Source organism: Pithys albifrons, chromosome 5, assembly GCF_047495875.1.
Source record: "Pithys albifrons albifrons isolate INPA30051 chromosome 5, PitAlb_v1, whole genome shotgun sequence".
Classification (NCBI taxonomy): Eukaryota; Metazoa; Chordata; class Aves; order Passeriformes; family Thamnophilidae; genus Pithys; species Pithys albifrons.
The window spans coordinates 37067815-37086651 of NC_092462.1; the positions used below are offsets into that span (position 1 = coordinate 37067815).

The 18837-nt window shown below is 37.5% G+C and overlaps 1 long non-coding RNA gene across 1 annotated transcript; it reads left to right on the forward strand.

Moving 5' to 3' along the window:
• Positions 1–1408: 1408 nt before the first annotated feature.
• LOC139671874 (uncharacterized) lies at positions 1409–15205 on the forward strand. Its single transcript, XR_011697803.1, has 4 exons — positions 1409–1477; positions 8903–9010; positions 9314–9368; positions 13004–15205. It is a non-coding gene; the product is annotated as an uncharacterized lncRNA (long non-coding RNA).
• Positions 15206–18837: the final 3632 nt, after the last annotated feature.

Genomic DNA, 18837 nt, shown 5'->3' on the forward strand with positions numbered 1-18837 from the left:
TGCAGAGCATTTCAGTGATGTTTTAGAAAACAGATTGCCCACTGAAGAATCTGAAGAATGTTATGTGTTTTCTGAGGTTAGTTTTTGCATTTCATATGCTACAATGCATGTGTGATTTATTTATTTAGAATTTGTGGGTAAATTTCTACTAAAAACAGTCCCTTGTCCCTTTTGACAAAAAGTTAATTCTTCCTAGTTAGCTGATTGAGATTTTTACTTCATAAAGGAAGGTCTCTAATAGACAGTCAAAGTTACTGGTTATGTGAATGCTAAGATTATTGCTTTATTTTTTTTCTCACTATTTATCTTATTTTGGGGGGCTCTCAAATACTCCTGCATTAAGTAGCCAGTTCTCCAAGTCTTCTTTCCTGCTCCCATGAAAGTGTGCATGAAGATCTGGAATGAATTCTGGGTCTGTTTTTCATTTCAGGTCGTCTTTTTATTACTTTAAGATCATGTAATGAGACATCACTAGGAGAGCTCCCTCAAAGGTTGGAGTTTTGTCAGAAATGTTCTCCTGGTTTTGAAACCCTATTATATCATAGAATCATAGAATAATAGAATCAATTGGGTTGGAAAAGACCTCCAAGATCATCGAGTCCAACCCTTGGTACAACTCTAGTCCATTTACTAGATCATGGCACTCAGCACCACGTCCAATCTGCATTTAAAAATCTCTAGGGATGGTGAATCCACCACCTCTCTGGGCAGCCCATTCCAGTGCCTGATTAATCTCTCTGCAAAGAATTTTTTTCTGATATCCAACTTAAATTTCCCCTGGCAGAGCTTAAGCCCGTGTCCCCTTGTCCTATTGCTGAGTGCCTGGGAGAAGAGACCAACCCCCACCTGGCTAGAACTTTCCTTCAGGTAGTTATAGACAGTGATGAGGTCACCTCTGAGCCTCCTCTTCTCCAGGCTAAACAACCCCAGCTCCCTCAACCTCTCCCCATAGGGCTTGTGCTCCAGTCCCTTCACCAGCCTTGTTGCTCTTCTCTGGACCCGCTCCAGTACCTCAATATCCTTTCTGAACTGAGAGGCCCAGAACTGAACACAGTACTCAAGGTGTGGCCTCACCAACGCAGAGGACAGAGGAAGGATCACTTCCCTGGTCCTGCTGACCACGCTATTTTTGATACAGGCCAGGATCCCATTGGCCTTCTTGGCCACCTGGGCACACTGTTGGCTCATGTTGAGCTTCCTGTCAATTAGTACCCCAAGGTCCCTTTCTGCCTGGCTACTTTCCAGCCACTGTGTGCCCAGCCTGTAGCGCTGCAGGGGGTTGTTGTGGCCAAAGTGCAGAATCCAGATCTTTGAACTTCATCCCATTGGAATCAGGCCATCTCCAAAGTCTATCCAGATCCCTCTGCAGAGCCCTCCTGCTTTCCAGAAGGTCGACACTTCCTCCCAACTTGGTGTCATCAGCAAATTTGCTGAAGTCCAGATAGACCACATCCACAGCCTTCCTCTCATCCACCAGGTGGGTCACTTGATCATAAAATGAGGTCTGGTTGGTCAGACAGGACCTGCCCCTCCTATATTTATGGGTTTATATAGTGAGAAGGAGAAAAAGAGGGAGAAGTCAAGTTTCTGACATGTATTAAGGATGGCAATTCCTTCTTACCTAGGAGAGATGATGGCTGGGTGACAATTTATATTAAAGACACTATTGGTTTGTAAAGTCACTAAACTCTTAAAATGCTTATGGATTAGATTGAGGGAACAAATATGAACAGACTTCTGTGTACTGCCCACAGTGCAAAGAAAACCAGGACCTTAATCAGTGATTCTGTAGTTTTTGACATAAGTTACTATAAGAAGAAAGAGAAATCATCAGGAAAGAACACAAGCCTCCTTAATTTATTAGTTCTCCCCATAGGTCTGTTATGCGTTCAGTGTTACCAAAGGTCAAAGTAAATATTGCAATAACATTATCTGATTCAAATTTTACTTTACCAGTGTTTTTCCTGTCCTTATCAGCTGCTTTTAAAATGTTTCGAAGTCCCTTCTGCTATTACTGCTGGAGAAACCCCTCTTGTATTAATCTCTATTATCCAAGAAAGCATAAAACAGAGGAATAGGTCATTATCCTGTGCCTGCTTTTAAGGAGAGGCTTACTGTCATTTCTAATGAGTATATCTATATTAGAAAAAAAGGACATGAGATTTTTAAGCAATCAAAATAGCTATGTACCTCAAAAAGCATGAAAAAAACCCTTTCACATTTTTCATCTTTATATCAAACTGGTTGTTACAAAGATTTCAAAACCAAACAGCTATACATCAGGCTGAAAAAAGATCAACTTCACTGCAGTTTGCTTTATCTTTTCTTAAAATTGCATTCAAGGAATATATCATATATTATGTTCTTTATATGCTGCTCCAGAAACATGAGTTTCTGTGTCTGTATATTAATGTCTAAGTAGACCCACAGAAGCCTCCTGTTCTTAAAATATCCCAAGACTTGGCTTGCTTAAAGAAATGACACACAGTGTTATCTGTTTAGTTGGTTTTTGTCTGCTGGTCTATAATATATAAACTGTGACGTTGACATATTTTCAACTATCATGCAGGATTTACATCATGAGTAGGTCAGCATGCACAAAAGCATCTTTCATCACGTGCATGTTTTATTACTTGTCAGGGTATGTGGATTTTGTAGGCCAAAATAAAAACTGTTTTTCACACAAGGGTGAGGACAACCTTTATTTAAATAAGTACCAGAGTCAAAATATCTCAGTTGCAAGTCTCCCTTTTATTAAGACAAATGTCCTATTCACTCTAATACAAACATTATCCATTATATGGGCTTTCTGCTTCCTGTCCCAGAGAGATGAAGTTTATTGCTTATAAAGCTAACAGACATAATAATTCTATGTTTTCAGACATACTGGAAAAGAGCAACTATTACTGTATCCCTCAAGACTTGAATTCTCTGTCTCATACTATTTAATTTGTACAAATTTATCCTTTTCCTGAGAGATGCTTTGAACCAAACCATTTCACCAGTTAAGTTCTATGTGAATTTGCTTTCTGCTTAACAAAATGTTTGGAAAAGTTTGGCCATCCAAAAGAATAATTATTCGCAGAGTTCTTCCAGAGAAAAAGAGTGTAATGCAGCTGATGGATCCTGCTTTTTCTACATACAGCAGTGAATGGCACCATAAGTGTCAGTTAAGCTTCTCTTCAGGTATGCAGTTTGCATTACCTATGTTTTTAGCCTGTTTAACTATTAGATTTGACTGTTTCATATGCTATCACTTGTCATCTGTTCATGACTACAACAGTTGGCTGCTCTGCTATCTTATCACACTTTTACAGGGAGGCCTTGACTACATTCATTACCTGATTCTTTAATTAGTCAATAAACTCTATCAGCTTGCTAAGCCTGCATAGGTGACTTGCTAAAAGTCACCAATTTTTTTTAAACTGAACCTGCAGATTAATTCTTACTTTTCCGAAAATTTATTGTTTTTGCTCAGGCTCCTTTTCAAAACCTTATAACATTATTTTATGCTTGGATAGATAATCTTCATATTGTCTTTTCCACCATTCTTCATGACTCTCTCAGGCATTTGGGAAAGGGGTGGGAATGGCAGAGGAGTGGATGAGGAACAACGGGTATTTTTTAAAAGAAGCTGTAATTCATTAATATCCTGGTATGTGTTTCTATTCTGTTGTGCTTGTAATTTGTTGGCTAGGTACATATAAAAAAGGTGTCAATATCATAGTTTATCATGTTCCATACAGTCCTTCTGACAATGACTTTTTAGCAACAAGCCACTGTTTACAGGGTAAAACTGTGACCTTGGCAGTAGAGAAAAAAGGCCTTAAAGCTCCACTCACTGAGTTACATGGGAAACTCAGAGCACTGTTATTGAGGGCATGTTCAGTGCTACATTTAATATTCTAGTTTTCAAACGCCATTATGGAAAGTGGATTTTAAAAGCCCTAAGTAGATAACGCACCTGATTTGCTTACTGTTAGTATGAAACTTTTGCAGAAGAACACCTGTAGCAGTTTAGCAATCCAATGCATAAAGTACATTCATTGCCTATCTTGTTTTACTGAATTTTGCTTCAAGATCTTGGTTCCTTTTGCTGATATTAAAAAGATGGGAGTAAAAGGGAAATGGGTAAACAAGCAATAAATTCACACTTTTGCAGAAGTAACATAAAATATTTAAGAAAAATCAGCGTAGAGCTGATTCTGGACCCTTGTTACAATGAAACAAATAAACTTGCGTGACCTTTATCTGCCAGGTTTGTGGTGTTGTAAAACAATTCCTTCAATCTTAAAAACATGATCCATTGGTCTCTGGGTTCTTAGCACCAACCTAGTATCCTCCATGTTGACCCGCTGTCCTGATAACTTCTGATAACCTCAGATGAGTTTCAGCCCTCAGTGGTCAGGTAGTTCTTAGCACTGTTACAGCAACCATAAAATATTTGAGAATTTCCACAGTATTTTTCACTTGCCCACTGCTTAAATTTTCTTTTTTCTTACTGAAATTGTTTTGTGTTTTCTATTTGAACCTAATTACGTTTGTGTGCCTATGCAAATAAAGGAGAGTTTTCTGTTTCAATTTGCCTCCTTAGTGGGGTAAAACCTTTTTTGTGCCTTGTAGGATGTTATCATGTTCCTTAAACTTTGTGTGCCTTACCTAAGGGGCTATCCTCTATATCCAACATTAAATGTTCAGTGTTGAACAGTTTTGGTGTTTTAGCTTGATTTTTTTTTTTTTAATATTGGAAGCTCAAAGTTTTGATAAAGCAAGTTTTGAGTCATTAATTCATTACTAAATCTCTTCAAACAATAATTCTTTTGCTTTAAAGAAAGTGAAAAATAACTGTAGTGTTCTAAAGCTAGTGGGAGTGCCTTTGTGGTTTGAAGAAACCAGAGCAGAATGCTCATGAGACTTTGGACTACACCCTCAAAATGCTTAAGAAAGGTAAGAAATAGAAAGGAGGACTCTAGTGTTTGTTTAATACATGACTGTGTACTTGTAGCCTTGTATAAAAACTGTTGTTTTTTTCCTTTTTGCTTTTGCAGCATCTTACATTGATTTAGTGAGCTCTTCTATATTCTTTTATTTTCATTGTATAAAAACTGATGGCTTTTTGAAATGCAGTAAATACATTAAGTATTTACTTAATGTGGCACTGTTTTTTTGCAGTCTGTATTAAAATAATCAAAAACTTTGAGTTTGGTGTTCTTCAAGGATGGGAATATATTTTTGTGTGAAAGCTTCTGGTGCAATTTGTTCAAATAGCGATTGAAGCTTTTTAAGATTGATCCTGCTGACTATGGAATTTAGCTACCTATATGAATGTGCTTCTTTTGCTGCCTGTAAATTCTCCAAATACAGATTTTGTTCCCTTCCTCCATGTGTTTTATCCTGATACTGATCTACCACATTCCTGCTGACCTTGAATCACTTCATTTCCTTGCTGGAGGTGCAACTTTAAGTAACTTGTCCTTCAGAAAGTTGTTGTGTTTTGTTTATTTTAGTGACCATGTTATCAGATTAGTTTCTCATGACCAGCAAAACTGATATAATTTCAGTCTGGGTATAGAGATAATTTTGTTCAGTTGATGATTTTTTTAAAAATTATTTTCTATGTCTTTTATGCACCTGAAACTATGGAGGGAAGTAATATACAATGATATTTAATAAGAAAGCTATTGCAGTCAAAATAATTTAAAATTTAAAAATGTTGTTGGAATTACTATTTGGTACTTATTTGGTACAAGTAATTGGAATTTTGGAGAAGTATAACCTCCAGATATTCTGAATATTAATTAGGAAAGTGTTCTTTTTTTTTGTGAGTGATACTAACAAAATGAACCTAGAAGTATGGAAAAAGCATTTTTTTCCTTCTGAACAATCAGAAAACCAAATAACTATAATACCTCCTACTACCTGTAGTAGTTAGGAGTAATGAATGTTTCAACTTGTTTCATATTAGTACCAGAACTTTTTCTAATATATGCATATGCCCTAATTCTAAGATGACAAAAGTGCTGCAGAAGAATCTGCCTTTAGCAGGTGGTAGTTCCTGGATTTCACTGAATTATGATAATGAAAATGTAATAGCAGGTGTTGAATAAACTTACTTGCACTGGGAATTTTAAGAAACCATTAGTTTCTTTTGCTTGGACTATGAGTATTTTCTAGCATTAAAGGTGCAGAGGCTTTTTTGTTTGCCTGGGGTTGTTTTGTGCTAACAAGGAAACAGTTTTTTCTATAGAGAAATAACAATTTAAGGTAGTAGTAATTCAAAATATTTCATGTACACTGACAATTATATAGAGAAGTGTTTCAATTCTGTATTCAATATGGATGAAAACTTACTGGAGAGTGCACTGCAGACAGAGGAGTACAAATGTGGACAGTTTTGCATCAAATTTCTTCCGCCATCTCTGATATTCCTTATTGCTCTTTTAGATAAATATTGATAATTTTAAAGCAAATGGCAGAGATCTGTTTAGAAAAAGAAATTTTTGTTTCCAGAATATGAGTGAATTCTGAATGGCCCAGACTGTGGAAATGTTATAGTACACGAGAGACAAAAACTTCCATAAGAAGAATGATAAAACTACTCCACAATTTAGTTGTATTAAATTGTCCACAACTTGAAATGCATATTTGAAATTTTATAGCATGAAGCAGCAGTAGAAATTGGTCTTTCCCCCTCCACTTTGTTCTTTTGGCTGGTTTTTAATCTTAATTTTTTTTCTCTCTAAGCAACAATAGACTCAAAGTGCTAAAACTGACAAAACTCTGCTAAAACTGACTTTTGCTCTTTTTGGAGAAGGGCATTTAATACTGTCATAGTATAATCTAAAGCCTATTGAGCAAGACAGTTTCCTTTATACCTCTGACAGGAACAGTACAGGAGTACATTTGAAACTCTGGTTTTCCCTTCTGTTCTATGATTGCACATTAAACTCTGGAAGTGTGCCGGAAATTGCACCATTTAAAGTCAAAGTATCATTCCTCAACAGTAGTTCTCCTAACAATGAATTCTCTTGTTACGGTGATCTCTCTTTCAATAACAGAAATTGGTTTTTATGAGAATGTGGTTTCCAAGTTGAAATATGGAAATAGATAGAGCTGCACTTATGAAATACAGAATTCCATTAATAAATATGAACACATGTCTGTATATGGTCAAGTAGGCTGCCAAGAGTCTTGGATCAGAGCTTTACTAGGGATGTGAAAAGGATAGCAAATGTAGCTAGACATAAGGACACTGAATGTATGATAGCTGTAAAAGCATAAAACCCATCACCTTGAATCACTTGTCAGGTTTGTTGGTCTGTGCTTGAAAATACAGACTGACTCATTGAACCACCTACCCATCAGGAGGTTGAATGAGTCAGAATATGGCTTCAGTTTTCATGGCTGGCTCAGCATGTGTGAAGGCAGTGGACATTTACACAAGCATACACTGAACTCAGACTACAGTTGTTTCTTTGCTTGTGGTCAGAATCTAGTGGAATGATTATTAAGTCTGTAGAATTTATTTTCAGAAGAGTGGGGTTAGAGAAAAATGCATATCTCTCATAGATGTGCCTTACACTCCATCATGCACACACCAGGACCCCCCATTTCAGTGTTGTCTGCTGTATCTATAGGACAGTCCTATGTTAGAAGTTCATGCAAGTTATGTGGTCAGCTCTTCAGGTTTTATAATGAAGTCTGGATGATAAACAGTGGAATAAGAACTCTTGGGGATAGGGGGGAGTGCAAGAGGGAGGAGAGACACACATGACACTACACATCACACCACACCACAACAAAACAACAAATGAATAGCCAAAACACAAAAAATACTTGATAATAGTAACTAGCAAAATATTTCAATATGAATAACCAGGGTGTTGAAAAAACACTAGTAATTCAAGGTTTGTTTCTAGTGATTAAACTAGACAGCAAATTTCTGCTGAAGGTAAGGAAGGAAAGAAATAGTGGCTCTTGTCCAGGAGCCAGGGACTCTTTTGAACTGATGCTAACTCCTATTTGAGATGGTAGAGAATGATTAAATTATGGCAATTTATGGAGTTTTAAACAAATTTTTTAGTCTATGAAAGCAAAATTCTTATTTAGCCAAGAAAGTATGTATTATTTTCATACTGAATTCCTTTCATTGGTATTTCTGGCAAGTACAAGCTACTGTGCATGTTAGTGTAATTCGTTTGTAGCACTCATCACTCACTCTAGGATCATACACAAGGAAAGTGCTCTATAAACATTAAAGATGACCTATGACTTGGGAGATTTATCTTATGCTGCCTGCAAACTTCCCAGCAATGTAGGAAATGGGATTGGATCTCATTTAGCTCTTGTTTATCCACCCCTCATAACTTGCAGTACAATAACAAACACTAAGGTTATATTTTCACCACTCTCTCTTATGTAGGTGCTTGCTACATTTCCCCCTCATATGAGGGCATAGCCCTCCATAAAGATAAGAAATAATAATTTACTTTTGCATTCTTGTTAAAAGGAAAATGAAAAAAACACCTCTAGATGATGTAGAGACAGATACTGTTCATGAAAGAAGGCCGAATATAGCTCTGGAATATTGGAGAAGGGGCTAAGAGGTACCTGATGCTTTAAATTTTTGATTTTATTGTTATTTTGCTTATTAAGGCTGATTCACTAGAAAGGTAAGTTGTTACATTTTAAATAAACTGGCTTCTGGGGACACTATCCAGTGAATTTGTTACACAACTCAAGCTCTCAGTCTTAGTGTTTGTTATTACCTTCTGTTACATGCTTTTCTCTTTCCCCTACTTCCTTCCTAATCTCATATTTTAGGGGAAATAAAAATTGATGAAATGGTGTCTATCCTTTTATGAAATTGGACCTGGAAGTAAGAGTGATTAATTTCTTACAGGGAATAGAAGCATTTTCAGCCTAGAGAAGAGGAAACTGAGGGGAGACCTCATCACAGTCTACAACTTCCTCATGAGGGGAAGAAGAGGAATAGGCACTGATTTCTGTGGTGAGCAGTGACAGGACCTGAGGTCTGAAGTTGTCGGGGGATGTTGAGGTTGAATATTAGAGACAGGTTCTTCACCCAGAGGGTGGTTGGGCACTAGAACAGGCTCATCAGGGAAGTGGTCATAGCACCAAGCCTGCCAGAGTTCAAGAGGTGTTTGGATGATACCCTCAGGCACATGGTGTGACTCTTGGGGATGGTCCTGTGGAGTTGATCCTTGTGGGTCCCTTCCAATTCGGTATATTCTGTGAAATGTACTTCTGGATGCCTTTTACCCACTTACCAGTTATCCAAATTATTTTTTAGGAGATCAATATGGTTCAATGTTTTTCTGCAAACAATTTGGGCACACAGAAATAAGGTAAGGAATCACAAATAACAGCAGTGAAGATAGAAATAAATTGTGTGCCAACATTTTTTTAGGAAACACAAATGTCAAACATTGAATACATCATTCTCAAATGGGGAGATGTGCCTAATTCAGAAAACAGTTTCAGATAACTTTTGGGGGCTTTTGATGTTTTTTTTCTAAATCTGTTTGCTTGAGGGAAAAGTAGTTTAAATCAATAAAATTTAAGGGTTTTGCAAAGAGAATCATTTAGGTTAGCAAAATACCTTTAGGATCATAGTCCAACATGTCATCCATAACAGCAAAGCAACCTGGAATACTGGTCAGCCACAGAGAGTGATAAGGTTCAAGTACTTTCAACTTTTCAAAAATCAGAATAAGAGGTTGCCTTAAAAGAATGTTTTGTGGTGCACTCTTTTAGGCCATATATTTTAAACAAAATCTGGATGGCTTTCTGATGCAGGGCTATGACTTTGGGTACTCGAACACATTGAACTACATACTTTTAAAGGTGTGGCTAAAATCAACATATGAGCAGACAGTGAGGCACAAGAACACTACACATGTTGCCCAGATTGCATTACTTTTTCTGAAGAAACATTTGGTGTTGAAAGGAACTGTAGTCTCTGGAAAAACTTGAGATATCACTTCTTCCTTCATGTTGAAGTAGTTGTGTTTAGCCTTTCTGTAATTTCTCTTTTGGTCCAGATTTTTAAAGCAAATTTTTCCTAAAAGAAAACAGAGTTCCTTCTCTGTAATTTCTGTCTTAAGGCATAGTCTCCAAATAACTGCTCATTGCATCTGGTCATCAAATCTGCCATATCAGCAGGAGGTTACAAGTGCCTTAAGATATTATGAACATGTAAGTTCCCACTACTGTGTTATAGAAGCTGCTGTGACACCATATAATGAATATTTGCTCAAGCTGTCAGTATTCAGCTAATGTTCCAATTTAGCACTCCCTATACCAGAAGATTGTGTGATAATTTATTTTACCATATATCAGTTCACTTTGATTCAGTAAACCCATTTGGTTGAGATTGGTGCATGTTTTGTAGATTTTGCTCTTATTATAGTTACATCAGCAGCAGTCAGTTTATTTTAGGAGTTAAAAATAGATTGAGGAAAATACATGATGAAAAATCCATGGATTAACACACACAAAATTAAAAGGACCTTGGTGTGCAAGGACAGAAAGATAATCCAAAGCAAACACATCTGACATAGTTTTAATGCTGCAACTTAGTTTCCTTCCCTGTACATTTAGTTCTGTATTGCACTCAGAGTCCTTTAGCTCAGGACTAAGCATATTCTTAGTTGAGGTGAGGAATGGACTGTATTTTCTAGCCTTTATTTCTGAAAGTGTGTGTATGTGTGTGTGTAACTCATTGCTTGGAGGCTGTTCTAGCAGTTCTATTTGCAGTCTACTTTTGAATCAGATTCTCCTCCCACCTCTTACCAGTACAGCAGAACAAAAAAAGCAAGGGGCTCTGATCAGATAAAACACTCTGCTGGGAATGGTGCTTTCAGCTGAAACTTGCTAAAAACCCTTTAGACATTCTGCAGTCTTGGGAGAGACAGGGACTTTTAAGAATTACTATTTCTGGAACCCAGCAGATGATCATTCCTTTTAATGATGCCTGAGGCAGAGGTGAAAACAGCCACTGTAATGTGCCCACTCTGTGTCTGCCACTTGTAACTGCTGCATTACTGCTGAGACTGAAGAATTCTTACAGCATCAGCCACCTAAATGAAGTACAAGATTAGGGGAGACATGGATCTTGTTTCGGCTAAGTATAAATGGATAAAATACATTGGGGAAACCTCCCTATTCTATCCTGTGCATTTGTGAGGATAAAACATAATTCTGAGCATCATTTCAGCAGTGATCTATTTGTATCCTGGATCCATCACAATGGCCCCAGTGCTGCTGACTGCACTCTTCCTGTGGAGCAGTGCAGTTTGGTTCTTGGCAAAGTTCCCATTGCTATATGTAACAACATATACATATACTTGGTTTTAAATAATAAAATTATAAAGGCTATAGAAATATATAGAGGCCAATGTAATTAAATGTGATTATACCAATGCATGTCTGTGTGGCAAATGGATGACTGGTTGCTTCCTTCAATGGACTGTTGTGTATGCAATGTGCTTTTCTGTTATTATTGAAAAGTAGTAACTGTACCTTTAGAATTAATGTGGCTGCCTTCGTTTTTCCTTTAGTTTCACTCTGGGTCTCTTAGAGGGAGGCCCTCAGCTGAGGGTGGTCACATGGGAGAAATTTCCAAAGCATGGATTTGAGCAGCTAGGGAGGGATTAAGCAAACAGGCAGTTGCAGGAGCAGTACAGGGAAACAGGCTTCTGGGCAGACCTAGAGCTAAGCTGCTACAGGGCAGAAGAAATGAAACTTTTATAACGATTCAAGAGGACTGAGAATTCATCCAAGAAAGCTACTCAAAGTTTCCACACTAGAAAATAAAACTGAAAGAAAAAGTCTTATGCAATACTGGATGGAGAGGACAATTTTATCTTCAATGCTTCCTCAATGAGTTCTCATGTTCATTGTTTAGAGAATTCTTACTTCAGGTCACTTTTCCTGTGAGATAAAATGAGTCATCCTTGTAGACTAAGAATATTTAGGCAATTTTAAACTCCTTTTACGAAAAATATGGTACAACTCTACCTCCAAGTTCTGGCTTCCCTCAAGAAACCTCAGTTTTTGAGGGAAGACCAAGAATTAGTTGAAATAGGAAAGTATAATCAGAAATTACCAAGCTGGGAAGAAGATGATTACTATTAATTGGATAAAAACTGGAAATAATTTTATATACTTAGACTTTAGTTACCATTTACTACTTTACTTTCCTGAGCTTTAAAAAGCAACATCTAACTTCAAAAAAGTCTCTTGAGCTGGTCAGAATTAGAATCTAAAAGGTGATCTGCATAAATTCAGTTATAATAGTTGGTTTTATTCTCTCTCTCAATATTAACATATACTTTCAGAACATCTCTATCTGACACATAAATATTTCTTGTTCATCCTAATTCTCTACAGGACAACATGATTTTAAAACATCTTATTTTGTAGCTCATAGTCAACCTAATAATATAAACAATTTAATTCAAATGCCAACTAAACACTAACTTTGTTTTGTCCTTGCATTGTATATTTTCAACACTTTATAAACTTATTTACTATGATGTATCCAAACATGACTTCTTATTCTTTTCTGATGACATCTGAATTATTGAAAGATTGCATCTTGACTGCAAAACTCACAGAATGTCTAAAAGAATCTAAATCTATTCCAGACAGTATAAATAATTCATGGTCAATTCTTCTCTCAGCTGTGGGAATGCTGCTGCTTATTTACAGCACACTTCAAGGGGAAAGAAATCCCATCTTGTTCTATTAACACTTCTCTGCTATTAGATGAAGCTGGTCATACATTCCTGTAGGAGCTACTGAAATGCATTTACTGTGATTAGCTGTAAATTATCTTTAATTTTCTGTGTTTATAGTTGCATTATTCTTAATTTATGAACTGAAATTAGCAACTGTGCATGTTTTTTTTCCTTAGGATTTAAATTATATAGTTATATCAGACTTTTACTGTAAGAGATCCCCCCCATTCCCCTTTCAGAACCAGAGATTGAGAAGGCTGTGAAAGGCAAGAGCTCAAACTTCTTCTGGCTTTGACTTCTGTCTGTGTGGTTGAGAAGACTAAATGTATCCATGCTGATGGAATGCTGCAATATGGACAACGTCACAGAATATTCAGAATTAGTATGTTAACATTCAAAGTCTTGCCATCAATCTTCATTCCACCATAGGACAAAAATAATACTTTTGAATGTTTCTGTGAATCAAAATTGCCCAAAAATTTTTCTGCTGAAAGTCTTAGATTATTTCCTTTTTTTTTTCTATGCTGGACTCTCTTTTTCAGAATTGACAAGAAATTCCAGCCTGTCCTAGCCAGTGCTCTGCAATAACTTCATGCTTGATTACCTTCCACAAAGTGTTCTGATATTTCTAGTAAGAACTATATCTTGCTGGATTCCCTTTAATAAAATGTGTTCAGATTGGCTCTGGATATTGTGGCTGATTCCATCTGAAGAAATAAAGGGAAAACTAAAAAAGACTTTTTTAATATGCACTTACCCATGCTTCATTTTCTACATTATTTGTGTGGGAATACTTGAGAGAAAATACTATATGTAAGCTTCTAACTTTATGTATTTCATACTTCAGATTGGGCATCTTTATGTACAAATATGAACGTAAATATGAATTGTTAGGGTTACCAAAGACCTTGCAGATTTAATTGTGCACTAATGTGTGATGTATTTACAAGGTAATTTAGAGGACTGATACTGGAAGAAAAGGTGCTGCTGCTAGAATTGTACTATATTGACACTGATAAACCCTTTGACTTATATAAATTGATAAATTCATAGTTACAGTTCTGTTCTCTGCTCTAGACATGCTATTTCCCTCTTGTAGCTGTAAATCCAGATGCATCCTATCAATTAGGGCAATAAGCCACAATGACTATCCAACTTTGCTCAGAATAGATATATAATAGTTGTTTCTTGGTTTCAGAGAAAATGATTTCATTTGATACTGGAAATTATACAACTACCTTCTCAAGGACATACTTGCTTCTTTGTCCCTGCAGGTAATGTTCCCTTTCAAGGAGATTTTCTTATGATTAGTGTTTATATCTTAACTCACAGCTATAGATATTTTCATTATATGTAGGATCTCTAATTCTTTTGGGTGTTTCTGTTTTTCACAACTTATGTCAATATGCATCCTGTCGTACTGACTTACAGGTTAACTGTGGTCTGCAGAGAAGTTCCTGGGGCATTCTGCATGCTCTTTTTGATGTCACTGAGTGGGTGTTACCTTGAGTAGTTATGTTGGAATTATTCACATTTCTGTTCTTGCCTTTCCAGTTTACTTAAATTAAACACAAAGCATTCTAATAAAATGCATCTTCCTTTTTTTTTTTGTTTTTGTTTAACCTATGATTTACACTTAAATAGCCTTATAGATATTTTTCCTACTGACTAAAAGGATTCTTTTCCTGACTGGTGAAGATTAATGCAACAAAAAACCATTTGAACTGGTGTTTAATTTAAGGGATTAAATAATTAAGAGTTATAAGAGAGGCATTAGATGTCACTATTTCAAAATGCTTGGAATGAAAACAAAGTCGTATTGAGTTTTTCAAAAGACTTCTCCATGTACAATGCTTTAGGATATTTTTCTCTAGTATAAATTACATTCACAGAATATTCCAGACTTACCCCTCTAGTCTCAGTGGCTTGGGATTCCTGAAGGATTATTTTACTAGTAGAGGCATGCCAATAAGGCATTGAGTACCTGAGCTTTTTTCACGCCTTTTCTTTTGCTATTTATGTATTTCTAGAATACTTTCTTATTGTCCTTTGCATTCCTTGCCAGATCAAATTCCAGATTAGACTTGCCTTTTTTAACCCTATCCCTGACCATGGAAAGAAAGGGGCTGAAAATGTAAGATTGGTGAGGAGAAAAGAGAATAAATTGCTTTTAGAATTGTTTTCACTCAGAGACTTTTGCAGCTGGCAGTGCTAGGCCTATGCTGGCAATGCTAGGGAAAGATCAGTGTGGGAAAATCCCTCTTATTACACCTCCTGATATTTGTCCTCTGCCTGTTTTGAGAAGTAGGATTCCTGTGTAGAGATAACACTTTCTCATAGACTCATTTGAGGCCCCTGCTGAGGGAGAGAGAAACCACGAAAGCACAAGTGGAAACAGCCTTGAAGCTACCTGCATGTGGAATGTGTTACAAAAGCATCAGGACGGGCCTGTGACTTTGCTCTTTCACCCACTGCATGACTTAGCAGTGTATTTATGGTTTACAACTTGGAAATAAACTTTTCCTTAATACCTTAGCCGTGGTTTGGTCATCTGTGTTTATCTGTGTGTGTATTGGTTCTTACACTGATCTATCAGACTAACTCTATATTTGTCCCAGAAATTTATTGAAGTAAAATTAAAAGACATGAAAACTATTTGGGAGAATTTAAAAAAGTATATTTACAAGTGATTCTTTAACACAGACATTGTTTACATTTTGCTTACAATTGCCAGTAGGAGATATTATTTGCCATCTTATGAAAAATAAAAACATGAATTAACTTCATTTGGTGAAAATCTACTTTTAGCTCTATGAACTCAAAGTTACCCCATGCTTCGTGGTGCTCTCAAATTTAGCGTGGTATGACTGCCCACAGTGTATATCCTATTGCAAATTTGTAAGCAAAACAAATATTAGAAAGTTGTGATGGAGGTTCTTCCCTAACTCATATTCTCTTCACAAATCTTTCATAGAATTATAGAATCATAGAACAGCTTGGGTTGAAAGGGACCTTTAAGATCACCAAGTTTTGCCCCTCTGTCATGGGCAGGGACACCTTCCACTGGGCCAGGTTGCGCAAAGACTCATCCAACCTTTGACTATTTAGTGACTACTATGATGGAAAGAACATTTAGCAAAGGGCATAAGACAACACCAGTAACCTTGGAAACACTAAAGAGTGACTCAGATTGATAGTGGTGAAAACCATTATGCAGACAGCTGTGATTTTTAAGGTCCTTTGAAGAATAATTGCATATTCAGAGCAGTGCAGTTACTATATCCATAGTTTTTGTTTATTAGGTGCAAAACTTAAGACCTAAAAAGTGAATTCTGTGTTTGATTTCAAAAGCTTTATTCAAGCAGAATTCTCACAACTTCTCAAAGTAACCATTAACCACTTCTGTTGTTCCATGTGGGCACCAGTGATACAGCCAGGGGCAGTCTGAAGACTACCAAGGTTACAGAGCCCTGGGACTCTGCTTCCAGAGGACCCCTACGTGCACAGGAATTAGCAGTGCTGGGGAACATGCCATCACCATGATCAACCACTTCTTCTGTAGTATCCACAAAGGGATCTTTTATACCTGCTTAGGCACACAGCAGCAAGTTGGTGCTTCTCCCCCTGTCTTTTGTGCTCAGTGCTCTGAGCATCGTCTCCACCTCCTAAACTTATGGCCTTGCTGCCATCAACTCTGCTGTTGGCTGGCTGAAAGCCTTCCACACATGTACTTCTTACCTGACCATGGTCAGCCTGTTCTTCAGAAGCGTTGTCTTTATTTGTGTGCATCCTGGCTCCATTTTCTCAGTGGAGGAAGACAAAGTGGCCACTGTGAACTATACCCTGGCACTCCTCACACTGAACCCTCTGATCTACAGCCTAAGAAACATGAAGCAAAGGCTGCACTCAGGAGGCTGACACAGACAAAAAACACCAGGGTAGAGCAAAACCTTGACACAAGAAAGAGCTTGACTGAAGGCCAGCTCCTCACAGCTGAATGAGATGTTGCTTTACTCTGCCTTATGTTCTGTTTGCAAAAAAATTAATGGTGTCTGTCACTTAAAATATTATGCCAGCCTTTCTGGCATAAGACATAGCATAAGATAAAGCACCACTTACATTCTCTCTCCTAGGGTGTGAGCTCATGACTGCCTCTGATACCTTGGCTGAGGATCATCTCACATCACATGTCAATTCCTTAACTAGTCATTTGTCCTTTAGGATGAGTAACTTTTGGGGACATTTTAGATGTCAACATGCAGGTGAGACAAATCCCTTTTGTTTGGTTCATGAGCGGAGTTTCTTCTGTTTGCATTACAGCAAGAGCATTTTTTTCTCAATAGTTGTTGCACTTAATCTGGGTCATTTTACATGACACTAAGATGTAATTAACTTTCCTCTGGAGGTAGAAAAGGAAAACAACAACAAAAAAACCCCCGAAGAAAATAAAACAGCAGAGTAATTTGTAATGCTTCCTTTGGGCATGAGATATCTCTGGGGACTCATGGAACACCAGGGACAGATTTAAAAAGCAGAAATTGTCCATTACAGATCTTTAGGATGATAGAAACTGCTGGGCAAACTGGAGTGTGCCTTGCTTTCACATGTACTGAATAAATTCCAGTGTTCTTACACCTGCAGGTTGACTCTTGTGTTGGAATAATACCTCAAACTAACATAAACCATGAAATGAATTTCCAGAGTCTGAGCCTGAGCTTACTCAACATTCACATCCATAGACCCAGCATAATGTGCCTCCTGCAGTTGTTCTCCACAACAGGTTCATACCAACCTTCCAGGTCCTCATGTACTCAGTGTTCCACCGTATCACACCATAATTTGAATAGTTCCAACTTGGGCTCATTTCTAATACTTATCTTTCTGCCTCCAGTCCGGCTTGCCAGCCACATTGCCTTTAGGTTGGATGGAGTAAATGGTAATTTACCAAGCATCCTTTCTAAAACAAATAAGTCTACCCTCAGAAAAAAGCAAACAGGAGAGAGCAATTGGGATTGGCATGTCTTTCTGGACTACAGTGACTCCTGGTATAAATATCTCTTGAACAGTAATAGAACTAGCTAACATGCTATCTGTATCCCTCAGTTCTGCCTAGAGTCACACTATAGCCTACAATGTGCCTGGTAGTGTCCCAGTTTGATTGGGTTTTTTTGTCAGCAAGAAAGCTCCCACAGAATTTACTGATGTGGAAATAGGTCTGTAGCCCTTTAGGGGCTAGAGGAACAAACACTGTCTAACCAATTCCATTTCAGAGGTTGATATATGCTCCTACTCAGACAAGAGACGTGCTAGTTGGAGATGTGTGTAAGATGCTGGACAATTTATTTTGTACTGTTATATAGTAGGGTTCTGTGAATTGCAAATCAATTTCTTGATCACCTTTCTAAGAAGTCCTGGAGAGAAATAAATATCTATGTGTTAAAATTGCTGCCTTGAATGTATATTTTATATATGGTATTTTGGAATCTGTGGACTTGACCTGCTCTGCTCTGCACTGTTGCAGCCTCCCCTGGAATATTGTGTGCAGTTTTGAGCACTATGATATAAGAAAGATATTCAGCTCTTAAGAGAATGTCCAAAGGAGGGCAATGAAGATGGTGAAGGGCCTTGAGGGGAAGCTATATGAGGAATAGTTGAGGTCAACTGGTCTGTTCAGCCTGGAGAAGAGGAGACTGAGGGGAGACCTCATTGCTGTCTACAACTTTCTTGCGAGGGGAAGAGGAGGGGCAGGCACTGATCTCTTCAATGTGGTGACCAGTGACAGGTCCCAAGGGAATGGCCCGAAGTTGTGTCAGGTGAGGTTTAGGTTGGATATTAGAAAAAGGTTCATCAACCAGAGGGTAGTTGGGCACTGGAACAGGATCTCCAAGGAAGTGCTCACAGTACCAAGCTTGAGAGAATTCAAGTGTTTGGATGGTACTCGTAGGTATATAATGTGACTCTTGGGAATGGTCCTGCGCAAGGATAAGTGTTGAATTTGATGATCCTTGTGGGTCCAGCATATGTTCTGATTCTGTAATATTCATTAAACTTAGTAGTTTGTGTGGGGTTTTTT